Below are 26,012 nucleotides of genomic sequence, written 5' to 3'. Positions count from 1 at the left end.
GTTTTGCCTGACGATATATTGTCCCACAATTTTGTGCTGATAAACAACATTATGATCAGCATTATTTTGAGAACAAAATAAGCTATAATGTAATCATAATGTAATCATCATGATCTGTTGGCCGGTTAATGTTATGTTTAGTTTATAATATCCTTAGTTCATTTTCTATTTCTGTTTTCAGCAACCTCTTTAGTTTTTTTAATTTCCATGGACACTGATACTCTGCACCTGCCCTCTGATTAGTGGTCGGGATGCTCACCAGCTCTTGATCACTAATCAGAGAGCTATTTATACCTGCACTCGTCCTGGCAGTCTTGTTCGCTACATGTGACTGTTTGTATTGGCTTTACACTACAACTATTGTTTCTTTTGTCTCTATTTTGCTATGCTAAGTTATCCTCGAGCTTCATGTGTGCTTTCCCAGCGACACAACCTTCTACATTATTTTGCTTTGTTATTAGAATAAATCATTATCTTACCTGCACACTGCTTCCTGACGTCCTTCTGCATCTTGGGGAAGCGACCACCGCAAAACCATGCGACCCAGACGTAACACATAATATGTACCGTATTTTCCGCACTATAAGGCGCACCTAAAAACCTCCAATTTTGTCAAAAGCTGACAGTGCGCCTTATAATCCGGTGTGCCTTATATATGGACCAATATTGAGCCTCCAACAGGTAAAAGTTTCAATCAATCAATCAATCGCAACTACGGTAAGCAGCCGCCGACTTAATTTTCCCCCGTCTTCAATTTCCCCTGTAGAAGAAGAACTTCTTCTTCTACGGTAAGCAGCCGCCCCCGTAGAAGAAGAAGCGCTCGGTCAATGCTGGGATATATGACTGCACGAGGCGTGCCGTTTCATTTCCATTTGTTTGTTTATGTAAAGACCCCAAAATGGCTCCTATTAAGAGACACGCTTACGACGCAGAGTTTAAACTTAAGACGATCAGTCACGCAGTAGAACACGGGAATAGAGCAGCAGCGACACTGACTCCATTAATGACGACTTTGACGAGACGGAGCCTGGCATGTTGGATGCCGTATCCGCCTAACTGTTTAATTCGGACACTGAAGAAGAAGAATTCGAGGAATTCGTGGATGAGGAATAACTTAATAAAGTGAGCTTTTCATGTTTATTTTGTGTGTTGTGTTGTGTGACATTAACGTTTGAGCAACGTTGAGTTATTGATATATTGTTATTGCTCTGCACTATTTCGAGTGTTACTATATTGTGATTGCAATAACGTTTGATTTACCGTAACAGTATCACTGTTTTTTACGTGTTTATTGAATCAGGGAAAAGTTCCCCTCCACTATGTGATATAAATGTTGCACTACATGTTATACCTTGCTGTTGTTAAAAGATAAACAAAACCTCACGTCACTGACTTTACCTCGGGGAAAATAATAAAACAGCTGTTTATTCATTTCGGGAGTGAAGAGAGTTGTCAGAACGCTGGTTTGTAATCTATTAATGAAGTGAAGTGAAGTGAGTTATATTTATATAGCGCTTTTCTCTAGTGACTCAAAGCGCTTTACATAGTGAAAACCCAATATCTAAGTTACATTTAAACCAGTGTGGGTGGCACTGAGAGCAGGTGGGTAAAGTGTCTTGCCCAAGGACACAACGGCAGTGACTAGGATGGCGGAAGCGGGAATCGAACCTGCAACCCTCAGGTTGATGGCACGGCCACTCTACCAACCGAACAATAAAGTTTGACTGACCTATCTGACTGTTTTGTTGACATTCCCTTTAGCGCAGCTCCATCTAATGGATGCATAACGTAACCCCAGCCTCTACTGTAGCGTCTATTCTATGCACCTTGTAATGCGGTGCACCTTATATATGAACAAAGTTTTAAAATATGCCATTCATTGAAGGTGCGCCTTATAGTGCGGAAACTACGGTAATAATAATGTAATAATATGTAATAATACATTTTTATGTCAGTAGTATTTAATTTTTACTTTTGTACAGTAATTGGAAGGTGAATACCTTTCAATTATTCTAAATAAATAAACAAACATAAAAGTAAAATTGCCTTTTTTTCTCTGTTAGTAAAACTTGCACTTAAAAAATATTTAACGTCTTAAAATACAGTTTGTCCACAGTTTGAAGAACTGGGTCAGGTGTAGGGATTGTAATTGCTAAAATGTTTCCGGTTCCGATTCCACTTCGTTTCTGCTTAACGATTCGGTTCTTCATCGGTTCTCTTATCGATTCTCATTTGGGAAAAAAAAGAGAACAAAAAGGTGGATTAGCATCAATTTTGTTTAGTTTATAAATAACGTGACCTAACAAAGCTAGCAGTGAGGTCTTAAGAGGCACAGTAGCATAGATAAAAACAACTAAAAAATAAATACATACAATAAATAAATTATACTTCTGTAGAAGTAAAAAAAAAAAAAACATATGTGGAAATTATACAATAATCTAATACTTATTAACATTTTAAAAACTTTTAGGAATCTCCCTAGAAAATATACTGGTGATCTCAAAAAATTACAATATTGTGCAAAGGGTTGTTTAGATCTACAATGTGAAACTAAAATATGACATAAACTCATAACATGCAACTCACGATATTTCAAGCCTTTTTTGATATTATTTTGATGATCATGGCTTACACTTGAATTAAAAATCTCAGAAAATGTAGGATTTTCAAAAACTGTAAACCATAATGATCAACATGATCAGAAATAAAGGCTTGACATGTCTTACTTTGCATGTAATGAGTTAATATAACATATTAGTTGCACAATTGATGTTAAATTGCTGACATGAATTGACTCTGACACGATATTCTAAATTTATGAGTTCCACCTGTATAATGGAAATGACTGTAAAAATTTGGTTGAAGAAAAACATGCAACTTTTCTCTGACTACAATTGAACATTCACCCACCGAAAGTCAAGAGCACTGTGGCAAATTATTGCAAGCTCGATGAATTTCGTCTATCCTGGCCTGAGTCATTCCACTCTTCCCTGCTGTGGTGGAAGGAGAGTGGTACCGTAGACGTGAACAGTCAAAATCTGTCTCTCCTCATGCTCATCTAAATGAGAAGGCATTTATTTCAAGTTAACAGGTAATAGCGCTAACATTGTAGGCTGTGTTAGTACCTTTTAGTTACTCCAGATGACTGCTACAGGGACGAGATCGATGCAGTTCAAAATCGCAACATTCATTTACAGTATAGTTATCGCATGCTGTGAGTTCAAATGTTTCAGCATATTGTTTGTATGTCCTTCGCTTGCATTTATTATAGGTAGCGCTGTTGCAATCTTTTCTTGTAAAATGTAGCCAAACTTTGGAGCGTTGTTGCGGCATGGGCGCCATGTTGCTGCCTGACGTCACTATTCGTGTTGCGTAATTACGTTATTCTTGCCCTTATACATTGTTAAAGGAATCGTTTGAAAAAATGGCAAATGGTTCCAAAGAATTGATACACTGCGAACCGGTTCTGAACAGGAACTGGTTATTGATTCCCATCCTAGTCAGTTAGTTGTTTTTTTGTTGTTGTTCTTGTCATCACTTTCCAAAAAATGTGGCCTATTGGCTTGTTCATCTGTGTTGATGAGCTCATCTTGCTCATTTGATTTTTTTGTCTCTGTAATCATACTTTTTCCTCCTAAATTGTGTTATTTTCCAGTGCTTCTCACTAGCAACTAGCGAGGCTCTGTCTGTTTATGTGTGTAAGCTAGCGGTCCCGCCTCCGCCCACCGAGACTAAGACTGTGGATGACTGATAAGAAGATTCACTCTGTTCATTTCATCCTACTATTGAATAAACACACTCAGTTGCTGAGAGTGAACCCTCTTGCACCCTAAATGGAAGCGACAGACAAAAAAAAAAACACACATGGACAATCAAAAGGCAATTTATTGATGCCGGAAAATTTAACGAGTTAATTTTCATTTATTGTTCGATTAATTGTTTTTATTGACTATGTAGACCTGCTTGTCATTGATCACTATATATCAATCCGTATTGATCGATTCATACAGCAGTCAATATCATTTTGTAAATAGACATCCAGCCTGATTCTGACCTGATGTCCAATTCTAAGCATTTTTTGTCAGTTTACGCTGCCATGACCCTTATTTTTGCCTCTGGGGAGCAAACATTTTTTTATTTTGTCATATGAAGTATGTGCAAGTGTAAATCCAGCCTAAGAGATACAGTTACATCATCAGTTGAATGTATCCATGTTTAAGTCACATTATTCAACCTCCTTTAAAGGCCTACTGCAGGGGTCGGCAACCCGCGGCTCCGGAGCCGCATGCGGCTCCTTGACCACTCTGATGCGGCTCAGCTACATACATGCCGACCCCCCCGATTTTCCCAGGAGATTTATGGATCTCAGTGTCCCTCATAGATTACTCCCAGGGAAAAAATAATCCTATTTACACTCTAATTACTAAATAAAGGGCGTGCCCTAATTGCACTGCAGTAATTGTCCTCTATAGCATTTACATACAGCGTGCCAGTCCAGCCACATGTTGCATGTTGTTATTACTTGCACACACAGGAGACAGCAAAGCATACTTAGTCATCAGCCACACAGCTTACACTGACGGTAGCCGTATCAAACAACTTTAACATTGTTACGTTACAAATATGTGCCACACTGTGAACCCACACCAAAAAAGAATGAAAAATACATTTCTGGAGAACATCCCACCGTAACACAACATAAACACAACACAACCATTACCCAGAATCCTATGCAGCCCTAACTCTTCCGGTCTACATTATACACCCCCGCTACCACCAAATCCCCCCACACATCAACCCCCCCCCCTCTCCGTGCGTTGGTTGAGCGGAAGAGTTAGGGCTGCATGGGATTCTGGGTATTGGTACCGTCAGTGTAAGATGTGTGGCTGCTGAGTTAGTACGCCTTGCTGTCACTTACGTGAGCAAGCTGAAATTGCATACTACGTGTGGTCGAGCAGGTACACTGTTAGGGCAGACTGTAGAGGGCGCCAAATGCAGTGTCATCACGCTCTGATATTCGGGAGTCTCCCGGGAAAAATGAGAGGGTTGGCAAGTATGATGCTATCAAGCGCCATTCATTCAAAACTCGCGGGCTGCACTAACATCAAATTTCCACATTAAAGTGCGTGCCGGTGCGTGTGTCGGAGACCCCTAGTTAACATAGCACAAAGCGTTTAAGCTTTGTATGCAGTGTTTTTCATTTTAAATTTTAAATTTTTTTTTGTGGCTCCCATTACTTTCTTTAATTTGTGAAACTTGCCAAAATGGCTCTTTGAGTGGTAAAGGTTGCCGACCCCTGGCCTACTGAAATGTGATTTTCTTATTTAAACGGGGATAGCCGGTCCATTCTATGTGTCATACTTGATCATTTCGCGATATTGCCATATTTTTGCTGAAAGGATTTAGTAGAGAACATCGACGATAAAGTTTGCAACTTTTGGTCGCTGATAAAAAAGCCTTGCCTGTACCGGAAGTAGCAGGCAATATGCGCGTAACGTCACAGGTTGTGGAGCTCCTCACATCTGCACATTGTTTACAATCATGGCCACCAGCAGCGAGAGCGATTCGGACCGAGAAAGCGACGATTTCCCCATTAATTTGAGCGAGGATGAAAGATTCGTGGATGAGGAAAGTGAGAGTGAAGGACTAGAGGGCAATGGAAGCGATTCAGATAGGGAAGATGCTGTGAGAGGCGGGTGGGACCTGATATTCAGCTGGGAATGACTAAAACAGTAAATAAACACAAGACCTATACATACTCTATTAGCCACAACACAACCAGTCTTATATTTAATATGCCACAAATTAATCCGCATAACAAACACCTCCCCCCTCCCGTCCATATAACCCGCCAATACAACTCAAACACCTGCACAACACACTCAATCCCACAGCCCAAAGTACCGTTCACCTCCCCAAAGTTCATACAGCACATATATTTCCCCAAAGTCCCCAACGTTACGTACGTGACATGCACATAGCGGCACGCACGTACGGGCAAGCGATCAAATGTTTGGAAGCCGCAGCTGCGTACTCACAGTACCGCGTCTGTGTATCCAACTCAAAGTCCTCCTGGTAAGAGTCTCTGTTGTCCCAGTTCTCCACAGGCCAATGGTAAAGCTTGACTGTCATCTTTCGGTAATGTAATCAATGAAACACCGGATACGTGTTTGTGTTGCTGCAGCCAGCCGCTAATACGCCGCTTCCCACCTACAGCTTTCTTCTTTGCTGTCTCCATTGTTCATTGAACAAATTGCAAAAGATTCACCAACACAGATGACCAGAATACTGTGGAATTTTGCGATGAAAACAGACGACTTAATAGCTGGCCACAATGCTGTCCCAAAATGTCCTCTACAATCCGTGACGTCACGTGCAGACGTCATCATACCGAGACGTTTTCAGCAGGATATTTCACGGGAAATTTAAAATTACACTTTAGTAATCTAACCCGGCCGTATTGGCATGTGTTGCAATGTTAAGATTTCATCATTGATATATAAAGTATCAGACTGCGTGGTCGGTAGTAGTGGGTTTCAGTAGGCCTTTAAGTCAATAATATTTATTTAAAAAATGAGCTCCTTCTTAAGAGTTTTTTATTCGGTTCAAGGTTGTTTATTTGGACAGATTTTCTGTAAAGCTACCAAGGATCTTGTAGCCAAGTACACCATGAACAAAGGAATTAGAAACCCTGAGAATTTGTTAATCACCCCAGTCATTCACATTCCGTGGAAGCTATACTCGGGAGCTCTTTGGATTGGGGATGAGGCTTGGTCTGGGGGCGATTGGGCCACTGCTATTGGACCCAATAGTCTTTAATTAGAGGGAGAACTTGGCAGGGACTGATGGAGGAGAAAGGATCTCAGGATGTGAGTCCAGGGTGAGCGGGTTCACACACAAAACACTGGCTTTTCATCACTGCATGACTCACTCAGTTTGTGTCTGATGGGTGCGTGTGCGTGTGCGTGTGTGTGTCTATGTGTGTGTGTGTGTGTGTGTTTCTTACCTCACTGCCCAGGCATTCCAGCAGAGAAAGTGGTGTGAAGTAAAAGAGCGGGTCTAACAGTGTGGGTATTCATGGATATGGCCCCCATGAGCCGGTCTGGGCTCCAGTGTTCACAGACAAAGCCTCTCCTGCAGGACCCAGACACACACACAGAAAGGGGAGCAACAGGAGAGGGACCTTGGAGAGGGGGAGACAAGGTAACAAGGGGGAGGAAAATGGAGAACAGGAGGGGGCAACAGGAGAATGTCTTTGTGGCACTTCTCTTCTCCTGAGAGCGAAGGTGGAACGGGGTGTATACTTCAAAACCAGATCGACATGAAACTGCTCTGAACTGAGCTTGAATCTTGAGTTTTAAATAATCAGACCTGAAGTCTTCAAACGGCTGTTTCATGTCACAGTGTCTCTATGGTGTCGCTCACTTTTACTGTAACTTTTGTCTTGTTGGTAGATACTAGCACACCCACTATCCTCCGCCAACCACAAACCTATGTGCCGCTCCTCCTGGGTAACAGGCTCCTCCCTCCCTGTTCAGATTCAGCCAATCCACTCTCTTTCTTTTACCACTTTCCACGCCCTCCATGTATTAAGCCAGCAGCTTTAGCTCGTTGGATTCCATGAAAATTCTTCCATTTGGCCGTCCTGTCTTTACTCCCCCTGCACGGCCTCTTTACTTGATCGGGTAGTCTAGTTCACTGTGTCCTTAAACAACCCATGTGCATGTACAGGAAAGGGGCCCAAAGTTGGGGAGTCACATCTCTTAATCTTTTTTTTAATGAGAGGCACACTTGCATTAGAAAATGTCTTTATTGCCCTCTCTTTGTCAAAGAGAGTACGGTGACAACCATGTAAACATATAAATGCTTTAAATCTAACAGTACAGTATAATGATGCAGCTGAGATAACAAATAATGTTAAACAAGAATTTGGACAAATTGTTATTATTATTATTCCAATTATTTTAGAATAGGATCACACATTTTTTATGATGGAAACATGTTTGGGCATTTTCCCATACTGTATGTATTTATCTATAAAGTACTGAGCAAAAGAACACAACACCAAGTCAGATAATGAAGCATTTCTATAGTTTAATAGATTAAACTCTGATGCTTTACTAGGTTGTTAATTTTTTTTTATTAGGGCTGTCAAAAAAACAATTTAACTAATATTATTCATATGCATACTTGCAAATGAGACATAGAAGTGTAAGAAAACAAGATATGACAATGACTGATTAGCAGAATTACTATGTCAGTAATGTTGATAGGTTTTCAATGTAGTTAGTCCGCGGGACCCACATGTGGTGTTATGAGTGGGTCCTGAGCAATTCAATGGATCCATCCATCAGTTTTCTACCGCTTGTCCCTCTCGGGGTCGCGGGGTGTGTGCTGGAGCCTAGCTCAGCTGCATTCGGACGGAAGAAGGAGTCCACCCTGGACAAGTCGCCACCTCATCGCAGGGCCAACACAGATAGACAGACAACATTCACACTCACATTCACACACTAGGGCCAATTTAGTGTTGCCAATCAACCTATCCCCAGGTGCATGTCTTTGGAGGTGGGCCTAATATCCCGAAAGGGATAAGCGGTAGAAAATGGATGGCTGGATGGATGTCTTTGGAGGTGGGAGGAAGCCGGAGTACCCGGAGGGAACCCACACAGTCATTGGGAGATCATGTAAACTCCACACAGAAAGACCCAGAGCCTGGGGATAGAACATAGGACCTTGTTATTGTGAGGCACACGCGCTAACCCTTGTACCACCGTGCTGCCTAATTGAATGGATTTTCAATATGAATTTTTTTTTTTACCGGACCTAATATGCAAAACCAACATTTCTTACCGATTCATACCTGTTTATTTTTTTTAATTTTATTTTTTTAAATTAATTTATTAATCAATCAACAAAACAATACACAACAATACCACAATAATGCAATCCAATTCCAAACCCAAACCCGTCCCAGCAACGTTAAGAATAACAACAAACAGAGCAATTGAGAGCAATTGAGGACACACAAACATGTCACGGAACAATACAAATGTAGTGAAACAAAAATGAACATTATCGACAACAGCATCAATATTAGTAATAATTTCAAAATAGCAGTGATTAAAAAAAAACCTCATTGATATTATCATTAAAAACATTAATACAAATTAATAAAAAAAATAGAAATGAACAATAGTGTCACAGTGGCCCACACCTGCATCACATCTCACAAGCTTGACAACACACTGTGTCCAATATTTTCCACAAAGATATAATAAGTCATATTTGGGTTCATTTAATAGTTGAAACAAATTTAAATAATGGATCCCATATTCCAATATATGACTCATTATTATCTAAACCAAATGCAGTTTGTTCTACTGATATCATCTCCATAGCTTGTGTATACCAGTCAGTATGAGTTGGACTATCAACAGCTATCCATTTTTTAAATATTACCCTTTTTGTTATTATGTATATTGAAAGAAATGCATTTTTACTCTTTGATGACACGTTACTAAATTGATGTAGATCCCCAAGAATACAAGTTTGCAGTGTCATTGGGATGTTTATATTAAGGAATGTGATTGCTTCTTTTGTTGTTTTCAACCATAACTCTTTTATTTTTTGACATTCCCACAATAAATGAACAAGAGTTCCCTCAGCTGCCCGACACTTCATACATAACTTGCTATCTACAACACCAATTTTAAACAGCTGAGAAGATGTAAAATACAATCTATTCAATATCTTAAATTGAGTCAGTTTATCTTTAATGCTTCTAAAGGGCTTATTGGCATTTTTCCAAATATCGTTCCATGATATGTCTCTTTCATCTAAAATGCCCAAATCCTTCATCCATTTCCGAACACATGCATCATTTGCATTTCTAGTGTGGTGTTCATTTATTATTCCATAAAATAGTTTAATTAATTTCTTAATTGTATCTTGATTAAAGAGTGCATCTTCCAGGTCATGGCTATTTAAAGACATACTTTCAGAGGATATGCATTTATTTACAGCGTGTTTTAAAGAGATACAATTTTAAAAATGATTTCTGGGTACATTATATTGTTCAACTAAATCATTGAACGGTTTAAAAGAGTTTTTATTAATAATATGATGAGGTTTAGTAATACCGCTGTCTTTCCATGTTGTCCATTTAACCACATTTTTATTAATTATGATATTAGGATTGTACCAAAGCGGTTGATTTACAGATATCATTGGGTTGATTCCTAGTATTTTCTGGCACAGTTTTAGAATGTTAAAGGTGGCTTCTATTGGGCTCTGCCTCAATTCGTTAGGTATTTTTTAAATATAATATAAACTCCCCACATCAATGTCCAAATTCATTAACATATTTTTTTCTATGTTGATCCAATCTTTATCTGCAGAAGAATGGAATAAGTGGCTTGCTTGTTCACAACCGAAGGAGATATAATAATGTAATAAGTTTGGTAATTGTAGTCCTTCTTTATCTTGTGTACAAGACAACCTTAAGTATGAACATCTGGCCTTCTTTCCACACCATATAAAATGTGATATCCTTGTATGTATTTTCTTAAACCAACTTTTATTAATTAGGACAGGTATCATTTTCAGTATATAATGAACTGCTGGCAGTATACTCATTTTTACTATGTTCACACGACCCCAAAGTGATATTTGGAGACGTGACCAGCGTTCCATTTTGGATTCTATCTTATTTTTTAAATGTTTAAGATTTAGATCTCTACTTGCATAAAGGTTTGGTGTAATATGTAGTCCTAGGTATATGATTTCTACCTCTTTCCATTTAATTTTGGAGTTCTGAACTTGTGATTTCTTGCAGTGTTTATTAAGTGGTAATATTTCACATTTGTCCCAATTGACTTTATACCCTGATAAACAGCCATATTCAGTGATGACATTATTGATATAGTGAAGAGAGGAGTTAACATGTGACAGGTAGAGAATTATGTCATCACAATACATCGATAGCTTATTATACTGAGGGCCAATTTTTATACCATGAATATTATTTTCACTTCTTATTTTTTAAGCTAAGGGTTCAATACCCAAATTAAATAATAATACAGATGCAGGACATCCCTGTTTTACTCCTCTATTTAAGGAAAAAGGTTCTGAAATATGATTATTGGTTTTGACTGATGCCGTGGGTCTTGTATAAAGCATCTTAATCCATTGTATAAGATTATCTCCAAGTCCAAATTTACGTAATGTGCAAAACATAAATGACCAGTTTATGCGGTCGAATGCCTTCTCCGCATCAACAGTAAATACTGCTGTGGGATAAGGGAGACTTCTAGCATAGTAAATAACATTGAACAATTTCCTTGTATTGTCTGAAGATTGTCGACCTACCATGAAGCCAGTTTGGTCAGTATGAATTAATTTTCCTATTACATTTGATAATCGTGTGGCTAAGATTTTTGCCAATATTTTATTGTCCATATTGGCTAGGGATAAAGGACGATATCTACTGCAATTCAATGGGTCTTTATCCTTTTTATGTATCAATGAGATATGAGAAAAATTGAAGTTTAGAGAAAACAATTGTTTATTAAATGAAGATTTGTACATTTGTAATAATAGAGGAGACAAATCTTCACTGAATATTTGATAAAATTCTGTATTGTAGCCATCAGGGCCAGGAGATTTATTTTTTGCAAATGAATTTATAGCTTTTTAAATTTCCATTAATTGTATAGGTTCCTCCAGAAATGTTTTGTCATGCTCTGATAAGGATGGCAGTTGTATTGTGTCTAAATATGACTGCATAGCTTCTATGCTACAATCTTTCTCAGGCTTATATAAATTTGTATAAAATGTTCTAAACGTATCATTGATTTGCTTGGGATCAACAGAAATACTACCATCTGAAAGTTTAATATTAGATATATGATTTCTAGTCATCTGCTTCTTTAATCTTAACGCAAGGAGCTTTCCAGCTTGCTCGCCGTATTCATGAAACTTTAATTTTGCCCTATTAATTTTATATTCAACCTTTTGCTTTATTATATTATCATATTCCATTCTTTGTTTGCTAAGTTTGATCCATGTTTCCTGATTATACTGTTTGGACAATGTGTCCTGCAATTGTTTGATTCCATTCAATAATTAATTTTCTTCAGCACGTTGTTTTTTATTCTTAAAGCTTGCAATCCTAATAAGTTCTCCTCTTACACAACATTTAAGTGCTTCCCATATTGTGGAGATGTCAGAGACAGAATCCTGGTTATATTTAATAAAATCTGAAATAAATTCTTTAATTCGTAATTTATTTTCCTCACTATCTAATAAAGAAATATACATTTTCCATTGTTTGAATTGGAAAGCGACAGGAGGAAAGCTTACGTCGATTTGAATTGGACTATGATCAGAAATAATTATTGGGTGAATTTTAGCCTGCAAGTTTTCTACAATTGCCTTAGGAACAAAGAACATATCAATTCTTGAAAATGACTGATGTCTGTTTGAATAAAAAGTGAAATCCTTCTCATATAGATTTAAGGTTCTCCAAATATCTATTAGGTTAAGAGTTTGCATTATTTTCAGAAGAGAAAAAACAGATTTCTTGGGTTTAATGATCTTACCAGTTTTATCAATATTTGGATTTATTGTTAAATTTAGATCTCCACCCATAATAATATCAGAATCAACATAATCTGCCAATTTGAGCTCCATGTCACCAAAGAAAGAAGCTTTATCATCATTGGGTGCATATAAGTTTACCAGTGTGATATTGTTATTATCTATATGGAAATTAATAATCATATATCTACCCTCTGGATCTAAAAATACACTATTTATAATGTAGTTCATCTTTTTGTTAAACATTATAGCAACACCAGATCTTTTAGCGGACAGTCCAACACCAACTATCTCACCAACCCATCCTTTTTTCAGATATTTTAAATGTTCAGTTTTCAAATGGGTTTCCTGTAGAAAAGCAATATCAGTAGAAAGATTGTTTAGATGCTTCAGAATTTTTCTTTGTTTCACCTGTTCTTTTGCACCTTTTACATTCCAAGATATAATTTTCAAACATTTTCTAGTCATTGCAATATCTTATGTTTGTGTTAACTGGTTTTCTTCCTTATGTGACAAAAATGATCAAACATAACATTTAGTAAATGTGTCCTCTCAATATATAATTTAACTGGGTTATTTTTCCTTGTCAATCCCCCTCCCTCCCCCCTCCCATTGCTCTTTACCACAAAATATAATAATTTAAATAGCAAAACAAACATGCTTAAGGGAAGTAAAATAAATTAGAGAAGAAAAAAAAGAGATAATGGAAACAAGATCATAAGAGAAGACCTGTTTTTGTGTATTTGGGATCGGCATAAGTCCCGAAAATTTTAAATCAAACCCTGTAGGCATGGCGGTGATATTTTTAAAACAATCTCGCCTTCTTTCATACTTCCAACAAACGAGCCGTTTGGAATTTGCCCAATTTGTGACGTTTTGCCCAAGTTTCACGTGTGCGGATATCTCCATAAATGATATAAATTCACCCATGCGATTTTAGCAAATCCACCATTGTAGTACCATGTTGGAGTCAATAAGCTCTTTCTCTTTCTCTATCCTTTTGTTGTGGGACAGACTGGCTCGTACATGCACATGCATCCTCTGCTTTTACCATTACTAATAGAAAGCGTATAGTCCTAACTTATATCTGTCTTAAACTTGCTATGCAAGCGCTAAAAACTACAACATTGCTGACAGGGAGTAGACGCAGTGGAAGTAGAGGCACGTAAATAAGACCGCCCACAAAACGCTCTTATCCTGAAGAGAAGGTCAGAAAGCGTCTTTAAAAAATAGTCTATAAAACATAATCAAAGAAACATCTTTTGACCAAAATACCACCATTACATGTTATTAAGACCACAAGGAAGTGTTTTAAATGTAGAAAATAAATCATAATATGACCCCTTCGAAAATGTTTGTGTTATACTTATTTGATGGTGGTACGGTAAAGGAGCTTGTGCAGTCAAAATTAATTGAGTGATTATTCTGGGTGTAAACATGATTAATGCTAAAATTTTTGTGCAATTTCAGTTTGTCCTAGGTGTGTTTCCATAGCCAGGAAGTATTGTATTGAGCGTTGTATTGAATGTGCCAGTCTTAGCTTTTGTTGAGCCCTACAAAGTGTTTATACTGTAAATGTTGTACTTATTACACACCAGCTGTTTGATTGTAACGTGCATCTTAGCTGTATTTTTGATTACCAAATTTAGAGGTTGTTAAAATCACCATGTAAAATTGCTAATGCTAATCTGTAGCATGTATATGGCATATCCAATGTAAATTAGCATCATGCGAGCTTAAAGAGTTGAGCCTAACTTTCGAGCTTTTTCTATTTATTTTGTTGGCTTGGAAAATTGCAACATTACAGAGAGGCAGTCCGTTATGAATATGTTGTGTTTGCAACCAGATGTATAGTCATGTGCAACTCAGGTATCGAAGTTTGACATGCTTGATTTTACTTTAATTTGGTCGGTACCTTTAAGAGTATTCAGTACTCATTCCTACTACGTGTTTCCCAAAAATAGTTTCCTGTGTCAAAATAATAATGGATTAGATTTTACATTGCACTTTTCTAGTATTAGATACTCAAAGCGCTCACAGAGTAGTGGGAAGCCATCATTCATTCACACCTGGTGGTGGTAAGCTACATTTGTAGCCGCAGCTGCACTGGGGTAGACTGATGGAAGATGGGCTGCCAGTTTGCGCCTACGGCCCCTCCGACCACCACCTATCATTCATTCATCATTCATTCACCAGTGTGAGCGGCACCGGGGGCAAGGGTGAAGTGTCCTGCCCAAGGACACAACGGCAGCGATTTGGATGTCAAGAGGCGGGGATGATTTTTTGTAACTGCTGCGTTTAATTGAACAGCCTTTTACTTTTAAAATATTTCAGTTAGTGGTATTTAATTACCTTCGGGGTCATTGCTTGTATTCAGTTTTTTATTTTTATCAATTAATTGGCAATTCAGTACACTTTCAAAACTAAATTATCATTGAACTTTTAGCCTACATGTTTATGCCAAAGTGGGTGAAATTCATTTTTGTTGCAGATAGTAGTCATAATATCAAACATGATGGTGACATTTATCTGCCTGACTTTATATATTATTTTAAGGTTAATCAAACAAACTGTTTATCTTTTACTTATTTGACACTGTCTTTGTCAATGTAATATGAAAAACTGGTATCTTAAAATTGAATGCACTGCAGCCACTTTGTCGAATGGCTTTATGATCCCTTTGACTCCAGTTACTCTCAAATCATGTGTGATAAGAAGCCGTGACCTCTGCATCTGTCAGCAGTGGCAGAAGGAGCAGGCAGCTACCGTATGTACCAATGTGAGTCAAACCTAGACAGATGATATGTAAGAAAAGTGAAACTGCCTTTCACTTTACCGAATAAGAGTTTTTTTGGGGGCAACATGACTCATTAGACATTGATCCAAGAGAGACTTTGGCTCCAAACTGCACACGAATATTTGTAGCAGACAGTTTAGTTATTGAGAACACCATGTAAGGATTCTGTTTGGTCTAAAACTGCTATGAACTGTGTCTCCAGTGTAGTTTAAAATATGAGTCTGAAGTTAAACATCTCCTTGTGTTTGCTCAATGTACCCTTACAAGGATTTCCATTTCTACTCAGCTGGGGATTTTTGAGAGAACTTGCTTTGTGGTAAATTATGTTTAGGTATATTTTACTAAAGTTTTGGCAAAAATTAAGATAGCTTCAGTGCATCAGCTTCAATGTTTGAAACTATTTTATTTTGTGTTTTGATGGTAGAGGGGGAGCACTTCCTGATTGATAATGACTGATTCAAACATTTATCAATGAAGTGTTTACTATAAAAAGGAACAACACTCTTCTGTATTGACAAATCTGCTTTCTGTTCAGGGTTTCTCCGCCACACATGCCAAAAAGACCCATTATTTTTTCTTTTTCTTTTTTTGTTGTTGAAAGAAATGATAACGTTTTTAGCTTGAACAAGGGTTTGGCATTTTCAGTCAAAGTTAACAAGCCATGTACAGTAGCAGTGTAAAAACTGTATACAAAACTCAAGTTTGGTTTGTCCTTATAATTATTAGATTTGCCTGGTGCTTGAGCAAAAGTTAAAATTCACACTGAATGGAGTGTGCGGTTATAGAAAAAGCTAATTAAAACATATTTTAGTCTGTGTTTGCATTTTTTTGTCGGTGGCACGCATGACTTGGAGCTGTGTGTTGAAATTCCCCTGCTGCAGACAGTCTGGGATGCAGAGATGGTGGACGGTGTGTGGGGTGAGGCAGCGGACATGGCGGCAGGCCAGAATCAATTGGCAGTGTAATGAGATGGCCTGGTGCCAGGTAACCATGGAGCCTACCCTCTTTGCCTGTCTACCATTGCAGAGTTCAAAATTAACTGAATGAAGAGAGAGAGGGAGGGTAGGAAAATAAGGTTCTGAAATGGAGTGGAAGGTGAAAGAAATCGAATACACGGAGGGTGGTTGTTGAGGCGACGTGAGCAATTTCGAAGTAAAAAATTTACTTTACCTTGAAATTATTGTTTTGTTTTTTCTGTATTTTGCTTCTGCAGTCCGCCACACCAGGTAGAATAAAAAAAAAGAGTTTTTTTTCTTAATGTCGGCCTGCCTTTGTCAGAAAAATTCACCTTAATTCCCTGCTGTCATGAATGGTGTGTTAATATTGACCATTCTATACCATTATATCTGCGAATTCTTAAGGCCAGCAGATCCTTCAAATAAAAAATAAATTAAGTTTTTAAGTAATAAGAAGCTTTTTATTCCTACTCCCTTACCGCTGCGAAATCATTCTTCTCAATCTTCTCTCAATCCCTTCGACAAACATCTTTATTTGGCAGTGTGCTACCCATTATGAGTGATTGAACTTTCTACTCTGCTACTTTGACTTCCACCAACTGAGGTAATTGTTATCACAGACCAACATATGTTGGATAAAACAGTATTTTATCTTGGAAAAAAGCCCTATGGGCAGGTGTGTTTTCAAGTTCAACAGCTTGTTGTTAAACGCATCCTATAGGAAAATAGTTATTTTCTGTTTTAGATTTGTGTTATAGATTACATATAGGTTTTTTAGTGGTAATGGTAGATGTTCCCAAATTTTCGGCCTCTAAAAATGTTTGGCCCATCGGCTTTTGACTGGAAGACTTTCATCACCAAAACAACACTGCCGAAACTGGATGTTGTGATGATGTAAGCAGGAAGCACGCGCTTGTCTGGAGGGGATGCAACCTGTCTGCGGTGTGGAAGTACTTTAATACAGTATATCCGAGAAAGACTGTGATCTGCAAAAACGTACAATGAGGAAATATCACCTAGTTATCAGGTTTACTCACCTGAAATCCAAACATCTGAATGCCATTCTAATTATGTTAAAGGGGACCTATGATGAATTTCGTCTTTTCTGACTTATATGTTACGATCGGCTTAGCCAAGTAGGACCCCAACGCAGAGCAAAAATAATAAGAATAACAAAAAGGGCACTCAAAAAGAAATGAGAAAAGAATAAGTAACGATGCATACAAATGGTGTGTAAAAACAGAAAATGCACACAAAAGGTGTGGAGAGGAGACGGTTAACACTGCACGGCAGCGCAGAATACGAGAAGCGTGATTGGAGCCAAAGCAGAGGAGATGAAGAAGACTGGAAGGGTGAAACATCAGGAATTTACTGGCGCTAAGTGTATGGACTGGAGAGCTTAAGTAGTCAGGAGGAAATTAGTATCAGGTGTGCGCACAGGTGGCTGCACCCCGTGACCCAGAAACCAGGCCAACAAAACCACAAAAAAAAAATAGACAAGCGGCAGCACAGCTGCCAGATACTGACATTATAAATGGTGTTACAATGTTGGATACTTGTGTTAAACAATGCCAAAGCAACAAGTCATAAGGTTCATACATGTTGGCGTGAGCTAGCAGGAAGTTTTGGATGTCTCTGTTCTCTGGGTTTGCATTCTGACTACGTCGTGAGGAGGAGGACATACTTATTTGGACATAAAGTAATTAACATTAAGTAAGGCTCTCAGCCAGAGTGGGAAGAGCTCCTACTCCCCTTCTGCTCCATGCTATGAGGAAACAGAAAATAAGGTAGGATAAAGTATTATTTTCATCTAATCAAAACATGTGCATAATAACTCTAACGTGCAACATGCAGTGACATAATTGCAGCTAAAAGCAGTTTTTTTCATGTATATTTGACTCGATTGGCGAGTGTACAGTGTACAGGTGTATTTGATTCTATATAATGTTTATGAAGTTTATTTTCGACCTTGTCTTAAGAAATAGCGGTGATAACTTCAAGATATATATATATATATATATATATATATATATATATATATATATATATATATATATATATATATATATATATATATATATATATATATATATATATATATATATATATATAGTTGAGGTTTCTGTGGTTTATCCGTTATACAGTGCTCAATACAGGGGTAGAGCGGAATATACCTTAGGTCAGGAAAAAACACAGAGGCTATATCATCCCTACAAGCCTGTTTCGCAGGTTTCCCTGCTCGTCAAAATCCCCTGGTTATAAAATCGACTGTGGAGAAAAATCTACACCAAAGCATAACCAAAACATATTATCTAGACCACAAGAAAGTGTAAATTAAAATCATCATAGGTCCCCTTTTACAGCACCACATAGAAAATTGTGTTGACTCTGTATGTGGTGCCATTCAGTATTTGGCCTGTATGTTATTTTTTATCGTTGCAATACTACTCACAAATTGTGTTGACTCTGTATGTGGTGCCATTCAGTATTTGGCCTGTATGTTATTTTTTATCGTTGCAATACTACACACAAAAGGTGTGGAGAGGAGACGGTTAACACCTTTTATATTTATTATAAAATTATAAATATGTGTTTTTATAATTTTATAATCCTTCATTCTTTGAATGATAAATAGTCATTTTAATTTAAATTGCAATGCCTTGATTTTAGTGAGGTTTAGTACACAGTCATAGCCATAAATGCAATGGTAATCAATCAATCAATCAATCAATCAATCAATGTTTATTTATATAGCCCTAAATCACAAGTGTCTCAAAGGGCTGTACAAGCCACAACGACATCCTCGGTACAGAGCCCACATACGGGCAAGGAAAACTCACCCCAGTGGGACGTCAATGTGAATGACTATGAGAAACCTTAGAGAGGACCGCATATGTGGGTAACCCCCCCCCCCCCTCTAGGGGAGACCGAAAGCAATGGATGTCGAGTGGGTCTGACATAATATTGTGAAAGTCCAACACATCAGCGAAAGTCCAGTCCATAGTGGGGCCAGCAGGAACCATCCCGAGCGGAGACGGGTCAGCAGCGTAGAGATGTCCCCATCCGATGGACAGGCTAGCGGTCCACCCCGGGTTGGGAGCAGAGTAGAAAAGAAAAGAAAAGAAAAGAAACGGCAGATCAACTGGTCTAAAAAGGGAGTCTATTTAAAGGCTAGAGTATACAAATGAGTTTTAAGATGAGACTTAAATGCTTCTACTGAGGTAGCATCTCTAACTTTTACCGGGAGGGCATTCCATAGTTTTGGAGCCCGAATAGAAAACGCTCTATAGCCCGCAGACTTTTTTTGGGCTCTGGGAATCACTAATAAGCCGGAGTTCTTTGAACGCAGATTTCTTGCCGGGACATATGGTACAATACAATCGGCAAGATAGGCAGGAGCTTGACCGTGTAGTATTTTATACGTAAGTAGTAAAACCTTAAAGTCGCATCTTAGGTGCACAGGAAGCCAGTGCAAGTGAGCCAGTATAGGTGTAATATGATCAAACTTTCTTGTTTTTGTCAAAAGTCTAGCAGCCGCATTTTGTACCATCTGTAATCTTTTAATGCTAGACATAGGGAGGCCCGAAAATAAAACGTTACTGTAATCGAGACGAGATGTAACGAACGCATGGATAATGATCTCAGCATCGCTTGTGGACAAAATGGAACACATTTTAGCGATATTACGGAGATGAAAGAAGGCCGTTTTAGTAACACTCTTAATGTGTGACTCAAACGAGAGAGTTGGGTCGAAGATAATACCCAGATTCTTTACCGAGTCTCCTTGTTTAATTGTTTGGTTGTCAAATGTTAAGGTGGTATTAATAAATAGATGTCGGTGTTGAGCAGGACCGATAATCAGCATTTCCGTTTTCTTAGCGTTGAGTTGCAAAAAGTTAGCGGACATCCATTGTTTAATTTCATTAAGACACGCCTCCAGCTGACTACAATCCGGCGTGTTGGTCAGCTTTAGGGGCATGGAGAGTTGAGTGTCATCAGCATAACAGTGAAAGCTAACACCGTATTTGCGTATGATGTCACCTAGCGGCAGCATGTAAATACTAAAGAGTGCAGGGCCAAGAACCGAACCCTGGGGAACTCCGCACGTTACCTTAACATAGTCCGAGGTCACATTGTTATGGGAGACACACTGCATCCTGTCAGTAAGATAAGAGTTAAACCAAGACAAGGCTAAGTCTGACATCCCAATACGCGTTTTGATACGCTCTAATAAAATATTATGATCAACAGTATCGAAAGCGGCGCTAAGATCAAGAAGCAGCAACATAGATGACGCATCAGAATCCATCGTTAGCAATTGATCATTAGTCATTTTTGCGAGGGCTGTCTCCGTAGAGTGATTTGCCCTGAAACCGGATTGAAAAGGTTCACAGAGATTGTTAGACGCTAAGTGTTCATTTAGCTGCTGTGCGACAATTTTTTCGAGGATTTCGAGATAAACGGAAAGTGGGACACCGGCCGGTAGTTTACCATGAGGTCAGGATCGAGGTTAGGTCTTTTGAGTAGAGGATGAATAACCGCTTTTTTGAATGCTAGGGGAACAGTGCCAGAGGAAGGTGATAAGTTTATAATATTTAACACTGATGGACCTAATAATACAAAAAGCTCCTTGATAAGTTTCCCAGGAATTGGGTCAAGTAAACATGTTGTTTGTTTTGTCCCATTTACACATTTTAACAATTCCTCCAATGTTATTTCATCAAAGAGAGAGAAACTATTTTGGACGGCAGTGTCCATCGTATATACAGTCGTATCTGTGTTAATAGAACCCAGTTGTAGCTGAGATGCATTGTCTTTAATCTCTTTTCTAATGACTTCAATTTTCTTATTAAAGAAATTCATAAAGTCATCTGCTGAGTGGGTGGAGCTATTGGGAGGAGTCCCTTGTTGGGTTAGCGATGCTACTGTATTAAACAAAAATTTAGGATCATTTTTGTTGAGGTGGATGAGATTTGAGTAATATTTAGCTTTAGCTGAGGTAAGCATGCGTTTATAAGTTATTAAACTATCACTCCATGCTTGATGGAAAACCTCAAGTTTAGTCGCACGCCATTTGCGTTCCAGCTTTCTACATGATAATTTCTGGGCTTTAGTTTCTTCTGCAAACCATGGGGTATGCCTTTTAGGGGCCCTTTTTAGCTTTAGCGGTGCTACACTATCAATGGTGTTGCGCAGGGCGTCGTTAAAGTTGTTAGTGAGGTTATCAATAGAGCCCACATAATTTGGGAATGGTGCCATTACCGAAGGCAGTAGGTCAGTAAGAGTCGTCGTTGTGGCAGCATTAATGTTGCGGCTGCTATAGTAGTTATTATTATTATTATTAGTTTGTTGACAATGAGTCAGAACTTCGAATTTTATAAGGTAATGATCGGACATTACTTTAGTGTACGGGAGTATCGTAACTTTAGAGGTGGTGACACCCCTGACAAGCACTAGATCTATCGTATTACCGTTGCGATGCGTGGGTTCATTTATTATTTGTGTAAGACCACAGCTATCAATTATAGTATGGAGCGCCACGCATGGAGGGTCCGATGGGGTATTCATATGGATATTAAAGTCCCCCATTATGATTATATTGTCGGCGTGCGTCACTAGATCAGCAACAAACTCTGAGAATTCACCGATGAAGTCCGAATAGGGCCCAGGGGGGCGATAGATAACAGCCAGGTGGAGAGGCAGCGGTGTGACAAACCTCATAGTGAGCACCTCAAACGAGTTATATTTATTATTTAGGTTAGGTGTAAAATTATAGTTTTCATTATATATTAGTGCGACACCCCCTCCCCTTTTAAGAGGACGGGCAACATGCGCATTGGTATAGTTAGGAGGAGATGCCTCATTTAGTGCAAAAAAATCGTCTGGTTTGAGCCAGGTCTCGGCGAGACCAACGACGTCAAGTTTGTTGTCTCTAATGACCTCATTAACTAATAACGTTTTGGAAGATAATGATCTTATGTTTAAAAAGCCCATATTATAGGTAGTGGGCTGTTTTGAGGATTGTTTGTTGAAATTATCCGAAGTAGCAATATTAATAATGTTGCGTTTATTATGCGTTGTGCACTTTAAATAGTTTCGACCATATCTAGGAATTGATACAACGGGGATTTTCAGATTATTTGCTTGATGCTGCGATAAACTGAACGCATCATAGTTAGCCACCTCAGTACAATGTATGTCTGCCTCTGACATCGTCACAAAAGAAAAAACATTATGTGAGTTGTGTTTCATTCTAAGAGAATTGCTATGTGTGCAGGGATTATCCAGCCTGGCGCCGGCTAGTTCTAGTTGAAAAGACTTCTTACCCGGACACTCCACGCTTCTTTGGTTAGCTTTTCCCTTTGTTGTTAGCCCCGCTCGGCATCCCCGCTTCTGCTTCCGCTCACACCGCTTACGTCGCCTCCATTGGCGGTCCCCGCTAATACTTGACTGCACTGCTACAAAGGCCGCTCGATGTAGCCCGCGAAGTATTCCCATGCTAGCGAGGAGGTCCACCGTACATGCATCTTTCAGTCTATAACGACCCGATCCATCCACATCCAGAATTGTCTGTCGGTCGTATGTGATCACAGAGTGTTCACGCTTTGAGCCAGCCATGAAATTGACAGAAATGACGGGTGTTTTTTGCCAAAACGCTCTATACTCCCAAGAGCGTTTGCAAGCCGCTGCATATCAATGCATTATAATTTATTTCAGTGTTTTCGATTTTCGGCCTTGGTTTCCTCAATTTTGCTTTCAGCTAAGAATTTAAATTTTGATGCATCCTTATTTCTTAGTGTTAAGTGCTGTAAAAGAACCAAAACATCCTCCACATTGACATTTTGTTCCAAACAGTCATTGCCTGCATAATCAGATAAAAAATAACAAGCTAAATTGTGTTTTGTTACAGACAAGTCTGTAAGTAAGATTTTACTGTCTAAATTGGAGTGCAAAAACATTTAATAGGGATATCTTGCTGAGTGTTAATCGGCAAAGACAGGGCGTTAGAAAGTGTTGCACTGTCCTGTACACACTTCAGCTTGCAAACTAAACCTGAGTTGAGAAATGGATTATCATGTGTGAAATTGTGTTAGTGCCTATTGCTCAAGTGGTGTACTTGACTAACTTAAACTGCTAATGAACGCGCTATGAAAATGGAAACATTCTGATCACAGTACTGTATTGGATACGTAAATATTTTTTTCATGTTAAAATATGCCAGCACATCTCTAGTACTTGACCCAAACTGGATCTTAAATTCATGACGATCGTAAACATTTGATTCTTGATGTTGTTATCCCTCAATCAACAATACAGTTATATATATGAACAAAGACCTGTTACATTTAATTCGTACTGCTCAAAATCTGTCATGTGTGCTAAGGAAAAGGTATCAATGTAGTGTATTGTGATATGATATCTTTAGCTTTACCACCTGAAGGAAATGGCCAACTGAACTACGTACAGCAAAGAACAGTACAGGGTTTCCCACAGATTGCCACTATACTGTATATGTGGCAGTGGGGGTGTGGCTAGGGGTATGGTTTTGATTGATTGATTGAGACTTTTATTAGTAGGTTGCACAGTGAAGTACATATTCCGTACAATTGACCACTAAATGGTAACACCCGCATACGTTTTTCAACTTGTTTAAGTCGGGGTCCACTTAAATTGATTCATGATACAGATATATACTATCAAATATATACTATCATCATAATACATTCATCACACAAGATAACCACATTCAATTATTTACATTATTTACAATCGAGGGAGGGCGGGGGGGGTGGGGGGGGGGGGTGTTAGGTTTGGTTGATCAGTCATCAACAATTGAGAACAGAGAAATGGATATTGGAACAGTGTAGGTCTGACTTGGTAGGATACCGGTATGTACAGCAAGTAGTGGACATAGAGAGAGAGAGATCAGAAGGCATAAGAAAAAGTATCTGCATTTGATTGTTTACATTTGATTATTAACAATCCGGGGAGGGTGTTAGTTTAGGGTGGTAGTTGCCTGGAGGTGTACTTTTATTGCGGTTTTGAAAGAGGATAGAGATGCCCTTTCTTTTATACCTGTTGGGAGCGCATTCCACATTGATGTGGCATAGAAAGAGAATGAGTTAAGACCTTTGTTAAATCGGAATCTGGGTTTAACGTGGTTAGTGGAGCTCCCCCAGGTGTTGTGGTTATGGCGGTCATTTTGACATGTACTTCGGTATCAGGGAGGTGTAGCGGATTTTATAGACTAGGCTCAGTGCAAGTTGTTTTACTCTGTCCTCCACCCTGAGCCAGCCCACTTTGGAGAAGTGGGTAGGAGTGAGGTGGGATCTGGGGTGGAGGTCTAGAAGTAATCTGGCTAGCTTGTTCTGGGATGTTTGGAGTTTAGATTTGAGGGTTTTGGAGGTGCTATGGTACCAGGAGGTGCATGCGTAATCGAAAAAGGGTTGAACGAGAGTTCCCGCCAGAATCCTCATGGTGCTTTTGTTGACCAGAGAGGAGATTCTATAGAGAAATCTTTCGTTGGTTGACCTTTTTGATTACCTTGGTTGCCATTTTATCACAGGAAAGATTAGCCTCTAGAATGGAACCTAGGTAGGTGACCTCATCCTTCCTGGTGATAACAATGTCACCCACTTTTATAGTGAAGTCATTGACTTTCTTAAGGTTGATGTGGGACCCAAACAGGATGGATTCCGGTTTACCCAAGTGTATGGATAGCTTGTTGTCAGCAAGCCAGGTGCAAGTTCTACAGAGTTTAGCACTGAGGATTTTCTCCACCTGTGACTTGTCCCTGTCTGATACCAGCAAGGCAGAGTCATCCGCAAACAAGAACAATTCACAGTCGCATGCCGACGACAAGTCGTTTATGTATATTAGGAACAGTAAAGGCCCCAATATAATGCCTTGGGGGACTCCACAGCTCACTGAGACGTCTCCACCTCATGTTTGATGTGGTCGGTCAGATAGAGAAGGCATGTGTCAGTGGAGTGGTTAGTTCTGAAGCCGGATTGGAATTTGTACATGAGTTTATTAGTGGCAAGGTAACTATCGACCTGTTCATAAACAATTTTTTCCATTACTTTCGAAATGGAACTGAGAATAGAAACAGGTCGGTAGTTGCCAGGTTCCAATTTGCTTCCTTTTTTAAAGAGGGGAGTTACTCTTGCTATCTTAACATCTTTTGGTACTTTGCCTTGTAAAATTGAGAGGTTTATTATGTGCGTGATGATTGAGGCAATGATGGAGGCAGAGTCCCTGAGGAATCTGAAGGTAATATTATCAAGGCCGGTGGCCTTGTTTGGGTGGAGCGCGCTCAATTTTTTAAGCACCTCATCAGATGTGACCATTTTCTAATTTGAAATCATTGTTGGATACTCCTAGCTTTCTGTAGAAGGCTTTAATGTGCAATATGAAATCACATATTTATGACGTCATGATTAATTTGGTTGGCAATGATGCATATTTTTTTTAAAGGCTAAACAAATATTTTACATCCATCTATCCGTGTGTTATTAGTTATTAGTAATAATATTTTTTTTCTTATATTACATTGTTTTGCTCTATTTTTCAATTGTTGCTGCATATTGTAAAGGGTAACACAGGGTACACTATATTCTGTCCTCCCTAAATGTTGGAATTTAGTTTGCCAAATATATAAA

General features: G+C 38.7%; 1 long non-coding RNA gene across 3 annotated transcripts in view; it reads left to right on the top strand.

The window, feature by feature from the left end:
* The window catches only part of LOC133649697 (uncharacterized), an 89,945-nt gene that overhangs the window by 42,295 nt on the left and 21,638 nt on the right, over positions 1-26,012 (top strand). Inside the window, exon 6 of one of the 3 annotated variants that reach the window (XR_009826121.1) lies at positions 7,019-7,188. The exons of the other annotated variants lie outside the window; for them this stretch is intronic. This is a non-coding gene — a long non-coding RNA (uncharacterized LOC133649697). Of the gene's footprint in view, positions 1-7,018; positions 7,189-26,012 lie in introns of those variants that run through there. 3 annotated transcript variants of the gene reach the window in all.

This window comes from Entelurus aequoreus, linkage group LG05, assembly GCF_033978785.1.
Source record: "Entelurus aequoreus isolate RoL-2023_Sb linkage group LG05, RoL_Eaeq_v1.1, whole genome shotgun sequence".
Taxonomy (NCBI): Eukaryota; Metazoa; Chordata; class Actinopteri; order Syngnathiformes; family Syngnathidae; genus Entelurus; species Entelurus aequoreus.
Note: the sequence above shows the minus strand (reverse complement) of the source record. Positions and strands in the feature narration are given on the sequence as shown.